The sequence below is a fragment of the Thermobia domestica genome, chromosome 12 (assembly GCF_964235325.1).
Source record: "Thermobia domestica chromosome 12, izTheDome1.hap1.1, whole genome shotgun sequence".
Classification (NCBI taxonomy): domain Eukaryota; kingdom Metazoa; phylum Arthropoda; class Insecta; order Zygentoma; family Lepismatidae; genus Thermobia; species Thermobia domestica.
Window position 1 is genome coordinate 201,448,970 of NC_137465.1, and position 21,694 is coordinate 201,470,663.

The 21,694-nt window shown below is 37.8% G+C and overlaps 1 protein-coding gene across 2 annotated transcripts in view; it reads right to left on the reverse strand.

Moving 5' to 3' along the window:
- The window catches only part of LOC145666933 (retinol dehydrogenase 12-like), a 325,956-nt gene that overhangs the window by 68,393 nt on the left and 235,869 nt on the right, over positions 1-21,694 (reverse strand). The window lies entirely within an intron of this gene.

Here is a 21,694-nt window from a genome sequence, read left to right on the forward strand (position 1 = left end):
TAATTCTAGAGAATCCTGAGCTACCTTCATTATGAGCACAATTCAGTATTGGTCCATACCTGTTTTAGCATCACAATGCTCTATGTATACGGTAGGCGTTATAAACACGTGGTTCGAGGATATGAAGATGCAAAAATTTAATTGGCTGGCCTAAAATCCAGATCTCAACCTCAGTGTACAACTTTGGGACAAGTTGGAGTGCCACTTGAGAGCCAGACCATTCAGCCCAAAAACTACCACTGAACTGTTTGTCGCTTGCTACGATGAATGAGCCAAGATTCTAATCGATACGTGTCGCAAATTGATGGAAATTTTTCCTTGAAGGATTGCGGACATCATTGCGGCAAAAGGTGACTCTACAAGATATTGGTATGGAGCTGTGAGATTAAACTAACGTACTAGTATGGGTGTCCGGTAACGAATGGCATCATGTATGTGTGTGTGTGTGTGTGTGTGTGCTACATAATACGAGGGTAAATCAAAAATTATCCGCAATTTTGACATACATTTTCTTACTTTGCAGATACCGATCTCTGTCCTCTTTTATTTTATCGTTATGCTGTTGTGGTCATTCTATGAAAGTTTGATTCTAATTCCCCAATTTGTCTTCTTTTTGTTGCAGATAGATTATGGCCGCTCCATTAGAAAAGTTTGCACCAGAGAGGAATAACGAGCAGTGATTCAGTTTTTGTAGTCGGAAGATGTATCAGGAACCATGACTAATTTTCAGACGATGTGTTATTTCGTCAATAGTTCACTTGTCTGTCTAATAGAACCATGTCACGTGCAAGCTCACTACGTCGTATTGTCATTATTTGTGGCCGTAGATGCTCGTTCGGCTCCTTCCTCGTGCGTAACACTTGTGCGAACATTTTTAAAGTTTTCAACTTATTCGGAGATACTCCGTTGTGGCAAGATATTGTTCCCATTATTGTGCCGACAGTCTTTGATGGATTGCTGCCGCTGATACACCTTCCAATAAAAAAAAATTAAAAAACCCGGATCACTGCTCGTTGTTCCTTTTTGGTGCAAACTTCTAATGGAGCGGCCATGACCTATCTGCAACAAAAGGAAGACAAAATGGAGAAATTACGATGAAGTTTCAAAGCATGACCACAACAGCATAACAATAAAACAAAACTAGGACACAGGTCAGTATGAACAATGTAAAATTGTCAAAATTGCGGATAATTTTTGACTTACCTTCATATAATCTTAAGGGCATAAGAAACATTTAATAAGATTTGAAGAATTCTCAAAAATGAAAGTACTAAAATTCTAGTTCATTCAAAGAAGGCACAATGGCACACTACTCCATACAAGTTAATTGGCTAAAATAACAAAGATGATGGAGATGCTCGACGCCCATAAGGATGATGCATATATAGACCCCTATTCTTCCCACAAGTACAGATAGTCAAAGTATTTCTTTTTCTACTATTACCTTTTGTGGAAGCTTTCTTGTCATAATAACTTCCTTTTCTTTATTTTCCTTACAACTCAAAACTCAATCAGTGTAAATTTCCATCAGAAAAATTGAGGTCATTTGTGGCTAAGCTGTTAGTGTACGCACCTTTGGCGTGGGAGATCCTGGTTCAATTCCCAGCAGGAGCTTATGTGGTTTGGATTATACTTTAATCAGTAAATCCACGTCTCATATAGCCACGCTGCTGAACGAGATACTAAACTCAAAATCAACTCAACGCATCAGATGAATTCAGATTTGTTTTCTTTGTTTTCAGTCAGTCACAACTTCTGAAGATATTCCAACATAATTCCTATGGGAACATCCAAAAGATATTTTATATTTTTTTGACATCCTTTTAGATGTCTGTTCTATAATTTTGAACCATAGGTTTCACTTAGAGCAAAACTCAAACCCACTACTCAGTGGTGTGTTTACGGGGGTAGCTATTGGGCTCAAGCCCCCCGAAATAAATTTGTTATATGTCCAATTTCATTAAAAGTTGTCGGCGCCCAAAAGAAAAAAATATATAAGTGCTTATTCAAGTGTTGTGCATAGCCCCCCTGAAACTAAAATCCTAAATACGCTACTACCACTACTTCATATTCTACCATCGGTAGTAATATTTTGACATTTATAGTATAATATCTCCTGTTTATCTTTGATGAAATCTTTGCAAATTAAGTGGTTTTGCACGTGCAGCCTCCGATGACCTTCCAATGTCGAGGTCTTTTCCCAGACACCGGCTTTTCAACCTTGAAGTTTGTTGTGATCTACTAAAAAACAAAACCCAATTTTAATGTTCGGTTGAGTTTTCCTACAAACGACACATCATTCTAACTCAGAGCGCCTTTAAGATTGAACCGAATCTCTCGAAGAATTTATCGACGTATTGCCATCACTCTACCAACTTGTAAGTACCACGTTTTTCTTCTATATTCACTTTTCGTATTTCTCCTCTTCTTAAATTCTTTACGAAGATGTCTAAAGAGACATGGGAATAAGTTTTACACATTCTGCTATAAAGTTCTTAATGAAAAACTACGCCATGTTTGCTCACGAAGCTAATGTTTTTTCTTTTATATTTCTTGTTAAACAATTTGCTTTCACTGCTACTTCAGCTAGAGGACACTTACACATAAACTTCTTAATTATTTATTTGGGGTAATGTATAATTTAAAAAATGAAGAAAGAAAGAAAGAAAAGAACTCACCGTTATTGTACAGTCACCACCAAAATTACGTGCTCTCATCCCTGGTATAGCGGATAGTTAGGACCGCTAGCGTTTTAGTGCACGGTTTCAGATTCGATTCCCGGCGGGAGAGCCTTATAATTTGAACATATCATGATTTATCGCGTCCCAACTTGCAACTTACTGTAGGTCTACGCCTCATAGAACCTCGTGGTATACAGGGTGTTTCAAAACAACACCGACAACGTTTGGGAGGTGATTCCTGACTCCAAAATAAGACAAAAAGTATAGACCAACCTGAGTGAACAAATGCTTCCTTTCGTAGTTATAGGCTACCGAAATAATGAAAAATTAAAATTTAAAGGTCCATAGCTCCTAAACTATGGGACCTACTGTAGTCGGATCAAGACTTCACTTAGTAACTAGTATGTGCCCTGTTCAAATATCCATGTTTCAGAGTCCTTCGGTACTTCCGCAACAATATTTATAGAGGTAGTTGGTGAGTACTTTAAATTGTCCCCGTAGCCAAACTCCCTCTATAAAAGTGTTGCGGAAGTACAGCAGGATTTTGAAACATGGATTTTTGGATAGCGCATATATTATTTCCTCAGGGAAGTCATGACCCGACTTCGGTAGGTATCATAGTTTTGGAGCTATGGACCTTTAAAGTTCAATTTTTCATGATTTCGGCAGCCTATAACTCCGAAAGGAAGTATATGTGCATCCAAGTTGGTCTATACTTTTTGTCTTATTTTGGTGTCAGGAATCACCTCCCAAACGTTGTCGGTGTTGTTTTAAAACATCCTGTGTATGAGAAGCTTGGGATCGCTAGAACACCGGTGCTTCTTTCAATTGATATAGAATATGTAAATCACCAGAGAGAGGGTGTTCCACTATTGAAAGAAGTAAGATCACCTAGAAGGTGCTTTTTGTTAGGTGTACAGGCAGGAAGAGATGTCAGGTTTTGGGGGAAACAAATAACGCCTGCCTTGATGTAATTTTTATGACCGGGGATCGTTACACATTCTTGTTACACTCGTTCTTGCTTTCTTTGTTACTTTTTTTGATGAACACAGAAAACTTCCCTGTATGCGACTGATATCTTGTAACTTAGTAAAAATGTTCCTTATTTCAGCCCTTGGACGTGCGACGTCTGGTGTATAACAGACTGCTAACACCAAATTCAACCATTTTATTACAATTTTGTTGATTAATTTACTACACTATGTATGTAACGTCGAATAGTAGCCAACACTCTCCTGAGCTGGCCTGTACTTGCGTATTTACGCAATGTTGTAAATCTACCACAAACATAAAACAATACTATCAGGAACTACTTTGCCGAAATTTAAAGTACAATTCGACTTATCTGGCTAGTATCAAAAGTTATTATATCAAATAGATGTGATATGGCATTTCTACTATTCAGTGTGCACGGTAAAGTCCTCATAACCAGAGGAAAGAGAAATAAAATCCAGTACGATTCCTGTAGCCGCATATATGTTCTGACTGGAGCAGTAGTTCCCGAAACGAGTAAAATATTGTAACAGAACTCCGTTGTTGGGCTGGTCTGACTTCAGAACCTCGGCTATACAGGCTGTATTCAGCGTATAACATGTTGGCCTGCGTGCACCCTCATGATCGAGGCCCCTTTACCGTCCTGAGACTAAGTCCCAGCCACTGGGCTACCATCGACCCAGAGCAAGTCAGCTGTGCTACCCCACTGCTACCCCAGCTGTGCCGCGCCGCTAGTCTAATTTGCTAGTTAGTCATACCAAGTCCTCAAAGAGTATTCTGGAAGATTCTACACTTCTCACGATGTTAACACCACTAATCGAAACCGACAACTTTTTCTTTTTCCGCCGTATTTATGCACGTTGGTTTTTAAACAAAATCTGATTTTTTTTTAAATCTCTTTTTGTCATTGATTCGCAATTCCAATGAAATGCATAGTTTGCCTCGAACATCTCCTCCTTCACACTTTACGCAGAGGGATGTTTACTTCCTGCTTCCAATATTGTGCGATTTGATGACGGGAGAGTGATCTAAGGTGATGCAACTTTGTTTTCCGGAGCTTCTCTCGGACAGGAAATACCTGTTATTTTTGCTGTTCTTTGTTAATTTGTTTTTTTTTTCTTTTTTCAAATCAACTAAGCAACCTCGAAGCCACAAATACCTCCGCTCGATTCGAAATTCCTACAATTCCAACAAATTCTTACTTCATTGTCTTCTTCCTCACTGGGCGGGGAAATTAGAACTGATCGGCCTGGTTCACAACAGGTCTTAGTTCGATGTACTTCATACACACGTCACAGTCCTCTCTTCTTGCTCGTAGTTCGATCCTTGCGTATATCATTATCACCGTCTTTGTCTTTTTTCTGATTTCAGGGTTGTATTTACTTCACTGGTCTCTCTTACAGCCATGCCGTCTTGAGGTATTATCTGTCAGGAAAGTAAATGTACACCTATTTTTCGAGTCTGGCATTCCTGCGCTCCATCCGTGGAGAGTATGAGAATTAAATCAATCAAATGTTTACTGAGGGGCAAAAAGAAAAGTTTAATCTGAATAAGACATTGGAGAGGGGCACAAGCTGTGAATACGAATAGTGCATAGTGTAAATAAAGGACGACACCGAAAGAGAAAGCCAGAAACAGCTGTTAAACTTAGAAAAAAGAGTAAAAATTTTCGAAGTGGTAACATAAAACACAAATATAACAAATACGCCGACAACTAAAAGGTTACCACGTCATGATCTTGGTGTAGTGGTTAAGGTGCTGGCTTACAAATGTGAATGACGCCAGTTCGAATCCCCGTCAAGGACATTTTTTAAAATTTTTGTTAATAATACATACAGCTCATGAGAGATGGTAAAAGAAGTCGTATTTAGTCTTTCGTAGCAATTACTATTGGTAATGTTTAGTACTGATAATACTTGTTGTCTGCGTATTGCTTTTATTCTTGTCTTCATTTCGAAAGAAAAGAATATCCGAACAAATGCCACTAAAATTCCGCTTATTTTGAATGTAAACGCCATTTGCAATTAGTAAAGAATAAACATTGAACGTTCCAACGTAGCTGCAAAAAGTAAAAAAAGTAAAAAAAAAGTGGAGGGGTTCGAACCCATACTCATGGTTATTAAAAATACTATATCCACATGCCTTACACCTCTCGACCACATTTCTACGTTAGCAAGTAAGAGGCTTGTGTTTATGTTAGGCTGGTCAATACGTTTTGCAAAGAGGCTCGGTTTAGCTTTGACGCAGCACAGGTGCGAGAAGGGAGCAAAACACTTCTTCTCTCTCCCTCTGTGTGTCTATTTATCTCTCTCTCTCTCTTTCTCTCTGTATATTTTCTTTCTGTTAATGCTATCAATGAACTAAACGGGGAAACTAAAATACAACTGTTTGCAGTATAATTCAAAATATAGCCAAGTGGAGAGACGTACCCACGGGGTGTCCACCGGGTCCGGACTCCTCGGAAAAGTTCCTAAGTTCCAAAGAAGGGGAACATAAAACTTAAAGATTTCATTTCATTTTTTATCCTGAATACTTGAATTTCTTCGTCATTGTCACCTCTTTTTCGTCGAGTCGTATTATATTGTCGATTACATTTTTTTCTAAAAGGACAATCTAAATATTCTGTCTTAGTTTTACTAATTCTAAGCTCTTCGCTCTTGGCTATAATACGACTCGACGAAAAAGAGGTGATAATGATTAAGAAATTCAAGTATTCAGGATCAAAAATGAAATGAAATCTTTGAGTTTTATGTTCTCCTTCTTTGGAACTTAGGAACATTTCCGAGGAGTCCGGACCCGGTGGACACCCCGTGGGTACGTCTTTCCACTTGACTATATTTCGAATTATACTGCAAACAGTTGTATTTTAGTTTCCTCGTTTAGTTCATCGATAGCATTAACAGAAAGAATATATATATATATATATATATAACGCTATTTGAGAATGCCATAACCACCCTAATTTTCAGCGGATTGAGACAAAACTTGGCACAAATATTAACTGTCGAAATATCTTGATGAGTTCGTTAACCAGAATAATCAGATGAAAATGTTCAAATGGCGGCCCTTCAAACTCTTAAAAAGTTCCAAGGGAACCAAATTTCGCCCATGAATAGGTATTCAAAAAGTTGGAGTAACTTTTCCTCTTTTACTGAAATATTTGTGCGCAGGGACTTATCCTCTTTTATTGAAATACTGGACCCGATTAATCGCCTAAAGAAGGTTCACGCCCTTTTGCTACGGTCAGGCTTTTTTTTTTTTTTTTTTGCAGGAGGGGGATATTTTCCTATCGGAACAAGATGATTGTTAGTGATGATATGAAATTACACATTGAAAGTGAAGTAACTTGCGAAACGTGTCATTTGAAAGAATAATATAATAAATGTGCTTTCCCCTAACACGGATAACTGTAAATCATGTATTTCGAGTTCGAGAGCGTGAATGGCGAGGAGTGTTATTTGATTGGCTTTTTAGTAACACATTGCGTTGCAAATAAAGGTAGGCAATATTAGTGGTAAGTAAAACAATAATAATAATAATAATAATAATAATAATAATAATAATAATAATAATAATAATAATAATAATAATAATAATAATAATAATAATAATAATAATAGGTGTTGTTTGTGGCAAGGCAATATCTTCCTCAATTCTTCAAACGTAATGATTGTAACGCCATATCTCCCTTACAAACAAAATATTAGCAATTTATATCGAGGGAACGGGAAATTGTAGTGATGGGAGCAACGTTGGACAGTATGCACTCATAGTACTCAGAAAAATAAACAATTTCAATGGAAAATGAACGAAGAGTCATTGTCATGGGGAGTCATGGGGCCACGGCAGAGCCCTCTTTAGGCAAAATGTCGATAACTTATATTGAGAGAACAGGAAACGATAGTTTGATGGGACCAATGTTGGACACCGTGCACCCATAAGGCTCATCAAAAAAATTGGGGGGGGGGGGCGCTAGCCAGCCTTACTTATTTCCACATAACAATATAAAATTATATTGTCAAAATACACCCACGAGTTAGCTAGTAATATTTTTTATTATTATTATGATTATTATCAACAGTGTCTTTTCATTACGTGTGCGTGTTTGACATGAAACCAAAGAGAAGATCCATCATTCATAGAAAGAACAAGAATAGCCAGTTACTTTAACTGTCAAGGACGGCGAAAATACGAATATCCATTCTCTCAAATGGATAAAAAAATCAACCCGAGATAGATTCGAACTCCCATGGACAGCGCGAAAAGCCAGTGCTTGGTCCACTTTTTTTTTAACTTACCGAACGTGTTTCAGTAACTTACATATTGCTAATTTTACTTGCTTCACTCGTTTAACTTGCTTCTTCTAATAACTTATAACGAAGGGACACGAACACAGAAACATCGAGGACAGTTAAAAATCATAAATGCTCTCTCGCAGGGAATCGAACCCGCGACACCATACACCAAAGGCGCACGTGCTAGCCACTAGACCAGCGGGGAGGGCACCTCCCACCTCTGTGTCGTTATGGATTTCGACCACCGTGTTGCCAGCTATCACTTCTGTGGGTTGTATACTATGATCGCATGTTCCTTCTTTGCTGGAAGAGTTAAACCTACGTTCTATGTAATACATGAGGTATTTAGGCCTACATGCTCTTCATATAATGTAATAAAAGGGTCATGCTTGGAATAAGAAAAAGAACATTCCTTGGACAAAACAGAAACTATTGGCATCAGAAATATTTATCTACGAGGCATGCGCTGTAGTATAATTCAGAATAGTTACTGTTTAGTTCAGTAAACGAAGAAAGGGGTAAAGAAAAAAGCAAATATGTCGCGATTAACGAGATCGACCAGAGTTGATAGGCGGAAGCAGATGTGTAGTAATACAACTTGGTTAAATTGATAATTGATTCTTTATTCTGTAGTAGATCGTATCACAACTTTACGGGAGAGCAGAGACTTACTGACGCTATAATATAGTAAGCTTTAGTAACACGATCATATAGACACAAATGGATGTAACTGTGAGTACTACAACTTGGATTTACCGAAAGCCGTTTAGATATTCAGTGGTTTGCAGGGTTGTATAAGACACAATACAATTCTTCATACCTCAGGTTCCGCCTTCCAGTAGCTAGATACATGCAATTTCTGGTTAGATACTGAAACTGCTGTCGGATTTTAATACATGACGTATTGCAGGATACAAAATGCTTTGCATTACTTGTTTGTTTGTAGACAGCTACAAGCTTAGTGTTCTGAAAGGTTGTGTATAAACTAGAGATAGCCAATTCCGGAATTATTACTTTTCGGACTCTCGTAAGTAAACCCGGACAAATTCCGGAATTCGGATAATTCCGATTTTGTAATAATTCCGGAATTCGAAAAAATCCGGATTTCTTTCGAAATCCGGAGTTTTTCTCAATTCCGGAATTTTCTAAATTCCGGATTCTTTCCGAGTTCCGGAATTCTTCTGAATTCTGGGGTTTAACTGAATCCCATAATTTTCCGAAATCCGGAAAGTGAAAATTCCGCTTCCGTAAAATGAATTTATTTTGGTTAATATGAATCATGGCGGAAATAAGTCTTTGACCAGGTAATGGCGACTGCTTTGAAAGAAATGGGGTGTATAAGAATTCAGTCTGTCATATTTGTAGTTTCGTGTGGAGAAAAAACAAACTTGTGAACCAACGGTTTAAGAACATCTCAAGTTATTAATGTAAACTTTGCCGACATCATGAAAGAAATACGAAAGACATTTTGAATCGAAGAAATATAACATACAAATTTGCAAGCGGAGACAAAGAAACCTAACGTAACCAGACTAAAGACGAATCGTTTACCGCGTAGCGATCGCAGTTCAGTGATCAAGGTGCTTGTGCGAATCCACGTCGCATTTTTTTTACTTTAGGATTTTTGATGGCGATTGATCAGCGATGACATACGTTTTATTATATTCAGATATTTGAATACTCGGATGTTTCAATACTTGAACTATGAAATCTTCAGGAATAATGATAGTAATAATAATAAACTAATAATAATAATTATTATCTCGTAGAAGATTAAAAGATAGGAGCTAATTATCACTCAGGTCATACCATTACAAGCAGAAACGTGACATTTGGAAAGAATATTTCGGATTAATGGTTTAATGTTGCCCACGAGAAGAGGAATTTCTCATCTCGTTTCTAAAACAAACAAAATAACATGAGAATTAACATTTTACATTCGAGACGGGACAAGGCTAACTCAAAATTTTCGTCTCGCTTTGGAGATGGGAATCGAGACGAGACGAAAAGTATCGTAAACATTTCCCGTCTTGTCTCGATTCCCGAAATAGTGTATGTCCATTCTTTAAGTAACAATTGCTCTGTAGACTGAATCTCATAGGCTATTTCGTTACATTGTATTTCAGAGCTCATTGAATTATGGTCTTTGTAGGTATTTTTGTAGCAAAGCTTTTATATTTACCTCTGCATATCCTAAAAATTAGTATATTATATGCCTTACTGTTGCGTGATATTCAGTTATTTTTACTACAGTTGTTTTCCTTAAAACATACAGTAGAATACTTTCTACATGAAACTTCAGTGGAACAATCTAGTTTAAAATTTTGGTAGTTGCGGAGGTGTGTCTTGAAGGTACGGAACCCTTTCCCCGTAATCTCTACTTTTAAATAAATTTTGCCAAATTCTAGGGCAAGTTTAAAACTTTTAATGCCATTATTATTATTATTATTATTATTATTATTATTATTATTATTATTATTATTATTATTATTATTATTATTATTATTATATCAACACCGTGTATATTCTTTAAAAGATATGCGGTTTGTATCTGAATAGTAAAAGCTAATTGACTGTCGATCTCAGTCGTCGAGAAGTCTTCAGGAGGGAAGGACATCGGTCACGTTCTGGGTTTGAGTTCCGAAGGGGCAAGTATTCGTGCTCGAGCCAAAAATTGTTAAAAGTTTTAGGCTTCAGCCAAAGATGTTCAAAAGAGCTGGGACCGGGTTTAGGCTTCTCAACGGCTCGAGAGGCTCGGCTTATAGTTCATTCACTACCGAACCGAACCGAGAAGTGAGCCGAGCCGATTTGAGCCATCGGCATAATTGAGCTGAGTCGAACCGTGCCAATGGACTAGTTTCAACTTAGTTGGCTCGAACCGGTTCACATGAGCCGAGTAGGTGACCCATCCCAACCGAGAGAGTTCGAGCCATTGGCTCAATTGACCCGAGTAGATGGCTCATCCCAACCGAGCCGACTCGAGCTGTTCGCTCAGTTGATACGAGCCGAGCCGGTTAATATCACTACCCGGGTTGGTTTTCTGCTTGGGCTCAAGAATTCGACCGTGCAGGTCTCAGCCTTGATTTTAAGAACTATAGTATATACTTATATTGGTGATTACGACATTTGAGGCTGTCTCGTAATAATTAAAAAGAAACTCTTGTCCTCTCGTTATCTAGACGAGAGGAGATACACTAAAATTGTCCCACGAGACACACTAAAATTACGAGACGAGATGAACCCCTGTTGTGAGCAACACTAAAAGTATTCCACATTACTGCTTACATTTCTCATGGTTTTGCTTTCCAGTCTAATCAGGCCATTATTTCAAAACGAGTTAAAACGAGCTGAACGACCGAGCGAGCCATTATCAAACTCGACTCAACTCGAAAGTCGACCTCGAAAACAGCGACTTGGCTCGGAACTCAACTCAAGAAAATTACCTTTGACTCGACTCGAATTGAACTCGAGTCGAGTCGAATTTTGGCTCGACTCGTGCTCATCCCTATTCGTATTTGTATTTTATGTTTCCACTTTAACAATTTCTACTCTTTTTTTCTCCGTTTACCTGCTGTTTCTGGATTTCTCTTTCGGTGTCGTCCTTTATTTACACCATGCACTATTCTTATTCCCAGCTTGTGACCCGCTTCAATGTCTTATTCAGTTTAGGCTTTGCTCCTTACCTTGACTACGCATGTGATTGATTTAATTCTCACTTTCCGCGCAGGGCCGATGAAAAATTATTATTGTTGTTATTATTATTATTATTATTATTATTATTATTATTATTATTATTATTATTATTATTATTATTATTATTATTATTATAGTATTGAACTTGCACGCCGAAATTAATGTATAATACGATATCATTTCTGTAATTTTACTCCATTGTATGTTATTTAGTTTATTAATGGGCACTAAATTGTCTCCAGATCATCGAATAAATTAACTTCGGCATGCACTTTGGTTGAAATATCATTACAGGAACATTACCGGTTCGTTCCAAACATGAGGGCTGAACTTGTTTGGATTGTGGTGAAAGAGAACGTATTATCCGTTTAATACGTTAAGTGAAAAAGAGTTAAAAATTTCGGTGAAATTTATTAGAGAAGTAAAACAATGAAAACGAGGAAGCAGGTATATTTAATCAGGGGTATGTATCAGAGGGTGGTAATATTAAAAACTGGAAATTTTCCCGAATTTCGCCCATGTGAGTCTCTACGATAGACAAATTTCTTCAGAAATGTGTCTATTGCAGAGACCATCTTGCTAGAAATGCCGTAAAATTTCTATGCAATTTTGCCCTTTTGTCTATCATCACCTCTGAAACTTAAAGAGAGAGAGAAAGAGAAAGAGAGAGGTGTTCCCGAAACTGAGAGTGAGGTGCTTCCATTCAAATCAACGAGTTGACAAATAGACGCTTACATAATGAGAATGCGGAATACAAACAACTATAAAACATCAAAGTGATAATTGCAAGCATTATCACCTAAAGTTCCGGAACCGTGACGGTCAGTGAAACATGATCCGATGTCGGACGTCGAGAAATAATTTGATAATGAAATGAAAACAGAACTTTAGAAAAGAAATTATTATGATGCACTAGACACAATATGATTGCCTGTTTCTTCTCCTCATGTTAAATAGTCTCATTTTAGCGATGCGAGACGAAGCCTGTGTCTCGTCTCGTGGCTATCCCAGTGTCATCTCGTGTTTCCGAAACGAGACAAATTGTTATCTCGTCTCCTTTCCTCTAATTTTCTTTCTTAAACCTCATAATAATAGAAGTAAAATTGGAAGCCATGCGACTTCGAAATGTAACGAAGTTTACAAGTTAGAATTGATAATCGGACAAGAGAGGGCTATGGAATGCTTTCGAAACATTTAATACGCGATGAGTCCAGACAAGGACATGTCCCGTCTCGTGCCGGAAAACGAGACGAGACAGACGCTTTGTCTCGTCTCGTCTCGGATTTAACAAAGCCTATATTTTCTCTCCCATGATGAATTGGAAACCTCTCACCAGAATTGAAGTGGGTCTTGTGTCAAGTGAGACATGTGGGTTAGATGTGTAAGTCAGTTAGTGGGTCGTGGGTCAACAGGATGTGATCCACTGCAATCTATCACCCACCGTGACCCACCATAAACCAGCGATCCACCATAACCTACAGACTCACTACGACCCACCGACACACTCTGCTTACTGCATTGTATATAGCATCCTCTGAACAGTGGTGAATATGTCTATATTTTACTTTTAGGGTCTCTTTTTTTTTCTTTTTTGGCATTTGTTTCTATTTACTTACCTTGAGATGACTATATCTTACAAGGTAAAAGCATACTTTGTTAAATGAACTTTCGCGAGGTAGTAGTGCATATTTAAAGTGTTAATATTAAAAACTGGGAGAGCGCAATAACCAGAAATAGCCTAAAAAATGCGTCTTAAAGTTTCGACTCGCCGTATATATGATACGACGCCTAAACTTGCCAAGTGACGGTGTTGAGGAGTGTGGAGCATTCAAGATTCACGCGTAAAGGATTGCGAGTTTGATTCCCGCTCGAGTCTACTTGTTTTTGCTTTTAACAATAAAGTAGTCATTTATAACTACAAGTAAAATATTAATTCACCATATGTTTATAATGCATGAATCAATAGGAATTTTTAAATCAGTTGTAAAACTTTTCAATGTTTCATGTGAACTAGATACAAATATAACCTATTTCGTAAAGTCGTTAAATGAAAAATTTTCTTGACGATTCGTGTCTATATCTGTGGACAGAGTGCGATTTGCAAGGAGAATTATTCGGAAATCCCCTTTGGCTATAGCATACATCCAGTATTCCCTAACGGATTTCCCCCTTATCCCCCTTGCAATTCGCACAATGTCCACAGATATATATACACGAAACTTCGGACACAACGACTGTGGTAACCGTAATACAGCTAGTGATATCAATATATTTATGAAATAGGTTATATTTTGTATCTAGTTCACATAAAACATTGAAAATTTTACAACTGATTTGAAAATTCCTATCGTTTAGAATATACGAACATATAGTAAATTAATATTTTACTTGTAGTTATAAATGACTACGTTATTGGTAAAAAGCAAAAACAAGTTGACTCCAGTGGGAATCGAACGCTGGACCCTTTACACGAGAGTCGTGAATGCTCCACACTCTGCCACACCGCTACTTGATAATTTTAGGCGTCGTACCATATATACGGTGAGTCGAAACTTTCAGACGCTTTTTCTAAGCTATTTCTGGCTATTGCGCTCTCCCAGTTTAAATGTGCACTACTACCTCGCGAAGGATGGCCCCTAAGTTCATTTAACAAAGTCTGCCTTGTCCTTGTTAGATATACTCATCTCAGGTAAGTAAATAGAAACATATGCAAAAGAACAAGAAGAAAATGGAGATCCTAAAAGTAAAATTTAGACAAATTTACCACTCTTCAGAGGATGCTATATACAATGCACTAAGCAGAGTGTGTCGGTGGGTCGTAGTGGGTATGTAGGTTATGGTGGGTCACGGCGGATGGTGGGTTGCCGTGGATCACGTCTTGTTGACCCACGGCCCACGATCTACTTCTTTTCTGGTGAGAGGCTAACAATCAGCATGGGCGAGATAATATAGGTTTTGTTAAATCCGAGACGAGACGAGACAGGTCCTTGTCTAGACTCGTCGCGTTTTAAATGTTTTGAAGCATTCCATAGCTCTCTCTTGCCCGATTATCAATTCTAACTTGTAAACTTCGTTACATTTCGAAGCCGCATGGCTTCCAATTTTACTTCTATTATTATGAGGTTTACGAAAGAAAATTAGAAGAAAGGAGACGAGATAATAATTTGTCTCGTTTCGGAAACACGAGATGACACCGGGATAGCCACGAAACCAGTGGCGGATCTAGAAGGTAAAAACTGGGAGGGATGCTTGAATTTCGACTATGATAAGTATATCATGACCTTACTATAAATTTTCAAAACTATATAAATAATAGCTTAAATTATTTTCGTCAATCTGAAAGCGGAGAGCCTAGGCCCCCGCCCCCGAGCTAGATCCGCCACTGCACAAGACGAAACACGGGCTTTTTCTCGCCTCTCTAAAACGAGACATTTTCACACGACCAGATGAAACAGGCAACCATGTTGTGTTTAGCGCATCATAACCATTCCTTTTATAAAATTCTGTTTTCATCTCATTATCAAGTTATTTCTCGAAATCTGACCTCGGATCATCTTCCTTTCATTGGCTGTCATTGTTTCCTTCACTGACTTGTGTTCATATTTGTATTTTTTTTAAGTCATTCTATTTTCTACGGTTTTCAATCCACGGTCAGTCTACGGTTTTCATTCTGCCACTTATGAAGTGGAATTAACATATGATAGGATTATAATGGTGTTGTGAATGTTTTTTATGTGTCTAATTGTTTGAAACTAGTGTATATTTAGACAATCGATAGTATGTGGGGTTAATTGCATTCATCTATTACTACTTAACTGTCTATGTATGGTATATCTATAAGTGAAGTGTTCTACGTTTTCCTTTGTAGAACAAAGTTGTTTGAAGGCCCTGGATTAAGTGTAATGGAACTGTATAATAGTCTAGGCATGTAACTTTGATGGGGAAATGGAAGTTAAAACTACAGCATGAAGTGTGGAAAGAGGAATCTTTCTTTTTTTTCTCTTGAAATGTCTGTAATGCATTGCTTCTTCCGTTCGCTGTATCGCTATCTGTCTTCGCTGCTTCCTTCAGGCGTTATTCAACGTCCTTCGGTGGTTAGCCTCTGCATGACTCACTATGTAACGCAGTGTTGCAATAACTTCGCCTTGTCGTAAACAAATATAGTGTTTTTGCTGTCTTGAATATCAATAAAACTGGTTGTGGAAAAAAATAACTGAATACGAATCTGCTAAAAGTCTACTTATATAGTTTAATATTGTAGTCTCAATATGGTCCCTCAACCCTAAACTTGTGATTGTTTTCACAGGGCACATTTGGGGAGAGGGAGAGTTGTGTAAGTCACAATATTTTGGCATTCGGGATATTAGTGATATATTGTTCGGATCTTGGAACCTTAGGTGATAACGCTTGCAGTTATTACTTTGATGTTTATGGCTGTTTGTAATCGGCATTCTTATTATGTAAGCGTCTATTTGTCATTTCGTTGATTTGAATGGAAGCAGCACACTCTCAGTTCGGGAGCATCTCTCTCTCTGTCTCTCTCTCTCTGCAATAGGCACATTTCTGAGGAAATTTGCCTATCGTAGAGACTCACATGGGCGAAATTCGGGAAAATTTCCAGTTTTTCCGGTCACCACCCTCTGATACAACCCCTGATTAAATATACTTGCTTTCTCATTTTCATTGTCTCACTTCTTTAATAAATTTCACCGAAATTTTTAACTCTTTTTCACTTAACATATTAAACGGGTAATACGCTCTGTTTTACCACCTTTCATGTGCTGTATACATTATTTAAAAAAAAAACTACTTGGAGCAGATTCGAACCACCGATCTTTGGATTTATAATCTAGCGTCTTAACCACTACACCAAGATCGTTGCTTGCTAAACGCTTAGTTGTTGGCATATTTGTTGTATTTGTATTTTATGTTCCCACTTCGACAATTTTTACTCTATTTTTTTCCGTTTACCACCTGTTTCTGGCTTTCTCTTTCGGTGTCGCCCTTTATTTACACTGTGCATAATTTGTATTCACAGCTTGTGCACCTCTGCAATATCTTATTCAGATTAGACTTTTCTTCTTGTCCCTCAGTAAACATTTGATTGATTTAATTCTCATACTCTCCATGGATGGAGCGCAGGAATGCCAGACTCAAAAAACAGGTGTACATTTACTTTCCTGACAGATAATACATATAACTTCCGACCCTTCTTACCTGGTGTTAACCCATCTTGGAATACACTCTTCTCTTTGATGGAATACACTTTCATGTCCTCTGATTCGCTCACCGTCTGTGATGGCATCTCACCAGCGAGCGAGATCACCAAAGGGGGTATTGCTGTTCTGGACATGGGCTGTAGCTCTTCCAGGCGTAACTTCCATTCTGGCAAACTGCAGCCCATAGGTTCATCACACCAACTTGGTGAGGTTCTACTGGGTTTGTTTGTATACCTCAATGATGCGATATGTGACGGTTTCTTTATAGTCCTATTTTGACTCTTGCTGCATCAGCTCTGCCTGAGGTTCTACAGGATGGCTTGTAGACCTCCGTGACGGTGTATATGATGTTTCTTCACTGTTTCACTTCATTGACGCTCTGTGACTTTGCTAGCATACTGTCACTTAATTTTCTTTCTTGTTTCTTTATCTTCTTTTCTTCTGTCTTCTTTTCTTCTGTCTTCTTCCTTCTTTTCTTCTGTCTTCTTTTATCTTTTATCTTCTTTGTTTATTTTGTCTTCTGCTTTGTCATTTTCCTTGGGTCAAACACTCGTCCATGTTATTCTCCCGCCTATGCTTGGAAGAACATAAGTTGCATCTCTAATTTTTTCTCCTTTAGTTAAAGGCAGGAAGTGGACTGACCAACCGATGTAACCCTACTTGATGCTGTACCTAAATTTGATATATATCACTTGCTACTAAAAAGAGACCATAACCACCAACCAAAATTTGGTCTACAATAATTTCAGAACACGCCAACCAGATTTGATCCATTTTTTGTTTGAAAATGAAATATTTCAGTTCTACGTCTCACACTTATGCCAGCTAGGCTAAAGGTGACGATGATAATGAGAAATGGGTGATATGGTGGAATGAAGAAAGTGGGAGGAAAGGAGAGAACCCACATGTGTTTCTCCACCACAAAACCTACATGGGATGAGCTGGAATCGAATCAGGGACTCCACGCACCATAGGTGAACGCTCTAGCACTAAGGCCTACGATATTATTATTATTATTATTATTATTATTATTATTATTATTATTATTATTAGTAGTAGTAGTAGTAGTAGTAGTAGTAGTAGTAGTAGTAATAGTAGTAGTAGTAGAGACGAAGTAATTCTCTTTACAGCATTCAAAATTCTTCCAATGAGTCTATTTGTTGGAAAGAAAATTGAACGGAATAACATGATCGGTGCGTATGCTTGCTTTCTGGTGATTGTATATACAATACAAGAATGTAAATGGTAACGATGTTGAACTTGATTTTAAAGGTGAACTCGCATAAGTATTTCCTTCTTTTTATATTTTTTAACTATCTTTTTAAGACCATTGTCTCACAAGTCACGCACTGTCGAAGAAATGTAAGATTTTTTTTTTTTTAAGTACATTAATTGCTATATGAGTCTTAGGGTTGCGTAAACAAAGTTTAATTTACGTTTTTCCCTTGGGAGCTGCGTGGTGCAGGAAACTTATGCTAATGAAGTTGCAATACTTATGTAATCTGACGAATAACTCGTAAACATAAAACAATAAAAATCACATTTTCTTCTCTTTGAAGTAGGATAATTTATTCTGAATATTCTTATTAATCTATTTTATTTTTTAAAAATAAAATGGAAAACAACCGTTATCTCCAGTAAAACTTTTGTTTGTTTCTTGTGTGATAACATCCTATATCAATTGTGAAATGTTGCAAAAATTCGGGATCAAAGCATAGTTCGGAATGAGTATGTTAATAACTTAATAATAATAATAATAATAATAATAATAATAATAATAATAATAATAATAATAATAATAATAATCTGTATACAGATAGAGAATAATAATATTATTTATTAGTATTTACATTAATCCTTACACGCAGGGGCGGATCCGGGGGGGGGAGAGCGATCGCCGCTTCCAGAAGAGGAAACATTCTTATTTTATATACATAAACAAAACCCATCTCAGAGTTTGGAGCTCTTAAAAGTAGTTCTAAATAGCAGTATTGCAATCCACCGCCCTCAGAAGTCCGTCCTGGATCCGCCCCTCCTTACACGGCAGTTACTTCTTTGTGATGTACACTGAGAAAAATCCGTTATCCGGACAGCGATATATTACATGCGGAATCCATATGTTTACTATGGAAGTCTATACGGAGCATACGTTATGAATATGCTACATATATATTACCTTTTACACGCTTAGATGTTACATTATGCCGATGCAGGATGCATGATGTTGGTCTTCCGTATATTACATACGTATCTGTATGTTACATACGTCTGCTATATGATATATATGTTCATCTGTGTGATTCTTATCGCCTATATACAGTTCATACGGAAGGTACGTATAGATGGAACACTTCTACGGATAGTGTTATAAAACATACTATTTTAGTTATATGCAGTGGCGTATTTAGGGGAGAGGGCTTCCGGGCTTAAGCCACCCCCGAAATCTTATTTATTATAATAAAGTATATGAAATATCTTGCAGAATTTTCACATTTTCAGGCAAAGCCCCCCCAAAAGTTAGCAAAACCCCCCGAAACAAAATCGTAAATACGCCATTGGTTATATGTTTGTTGCAGGATGATACATGTCGTTGTACGTTAGGGGCCGCGGTGGCTCAGTGGTAGAGCGTTCACCTCTGGTGCTAGGGGTCCCGTGTTCGATCCCAGCCCCCGCCAAGTGAACTTTGTGGTGGACAAACACCGTGTGCGTGGGTTTTCTCGGGGTTCTCCCGTTTCCTCCCACTTTCTTCATTCCACCATTTCATTCATTACTCATCATCACCGTCTCCTTTAGCCTAACCGGCATAACCGTGGGACGTAAAACTCAAAGATTTCATATTTTTCGTTGTACGTTAAGTCCAAAAACTACAAGATTTACGTATGTAACCTTCGTTTTTACATACACCACATACGGTTTTTCTCTACGTGGTTGAAGTTGACTTGAAAGCCTTAGCTCCCATTTTAATTAGAGGAGGGTATCGTCCCTCCTTCAGGCAACGTTGAACTGTTCGTGGGGATACTGATGGCTGAGCAACAATCCTGAATTTTTCTACTAGTTTTGCATTTTGACTATCCGATCCACCAGGGACATGCTCACAAGAAATCTGTTCTCATGGTCATTACTATAACGCGGTCGTTTGGGATAATGCAAGTCATCGCATATTACTTTATTGCAGCTGCCGATTTCGTATTTGCATAACTTCAGCTGCATTTCGTGACGAAAATTGAGCACCAATGTTGTGGTAGAATAATCCATTTGCGCGATTACCTTTCCTTGATCAAAGGAGGAAGTTGCTTTACTGTCGTATTCGTCGACAAGGCTTCGATTCCCGGCGGGAGCTCATGTGGTTCGGATTCCACGTTAATCAGTAGGTCCACGTCTCATATAGCCTCGCTGCTGAAAGGGACGCTAAACTAAAATCAACTCAACTCGTCGACAAGGCATTGCTCAACTGTCTGTACGTATGTTACACCATAATTAGCCACTATTGAATTATAATTTCTAGGTCGTGGCAAACACCTTTGATTCATCGCAGAATATACTATTAATTACACTGTATTAATACAGTGCTGAGATGTAATGTTTTGGGTTCCAAGGGCTTCCAGAATTGAATTGGTCTCTGCCATGTTGTAGTCCATCGTGGGATAGGCTATGGTACCTTGAGTTGCTTCGGCACCAAAAGGAGGAGCTGAGCTTGACTTAACGCTTCGGCTTGTAGTATAAAAAAATAACTTTTTATATTATTTCCTTCTTTAACTACTAAGCAGTATTACTAATACTACACTGAGAAAAATCCGTTCTCCGGACAGCGGTATATTGTACAAATATACGGTATCCTCTTGCTTACTATAGAAATCAATACGGAGCATACGTTATCCGTATGATACATAGGCACTGCCGTTTGATGTTACATCATGCCGTTGCAGGATGTATGACATCTAACAGTTTTCCGTATATCACATGTATATACTTATGTTACCTTCGTCAGCTATATGCTATATACGTCCATTTGTATGTGAGATCCTGACCGCCTACATTGTTTCATACAGAAAGTACGTATAGATGGAACACTTATACAGAAAGTATTATAAAACATGCGTTTTCAGTTATACGTCTGGTGTACGTTAAGTCCAAAAACTACAGGAATTACGCATGTAACCTATCTTTTTAAGTATGCCACCTACAATTTTTTTTCTCAGTGTACTCTGGCTCAAAAACCTTTTAATTCCTCTCTATCTCCCAGACTTCTACAAACTGAACTGTAAGATCAATATACTACATAAATGAAAAACAGAATAAAGGATTAAGTCTAATTATTCCTTCTTCACTGGCTCCTCTCAAAAAACCTAATTGTCTAGGGTATGATTTAATATTATTCTTATTACATCCGGGTACAGGGAAATTTTTGTTTTAAATAACGAAACATTACTTAGGCTTTTATAAAATTTTATTCGTAGACTAGATATGAGCAAAAAAGTAAAAATTTCTCTATGAAAAGCAGCAAAATAGTTCTCTTTCAGGACTCTGAGAACTTTACCCGTGAGGGATCGAACTCTGAACCCATCACTCCCTACTTAGATACGAATACATGCTAGTTTATGTTCTAATTTATAAGGGTCCTGTGGCATACGTTTATCTGCCCTCGGCTCACACGTGGCAGCATCCAAGAACGAAAAGATCTCCGGCTAAAATAAAAAAAGTTCGTTGCCAATTCGAAAAAAACGACGCTACCAACCTCCCCCCTTGAAGTTCTAACAGTTAACAAGCACGTATCCGATCCTTAAACTATGGAAGCAAATGTAACAGTGTTTCT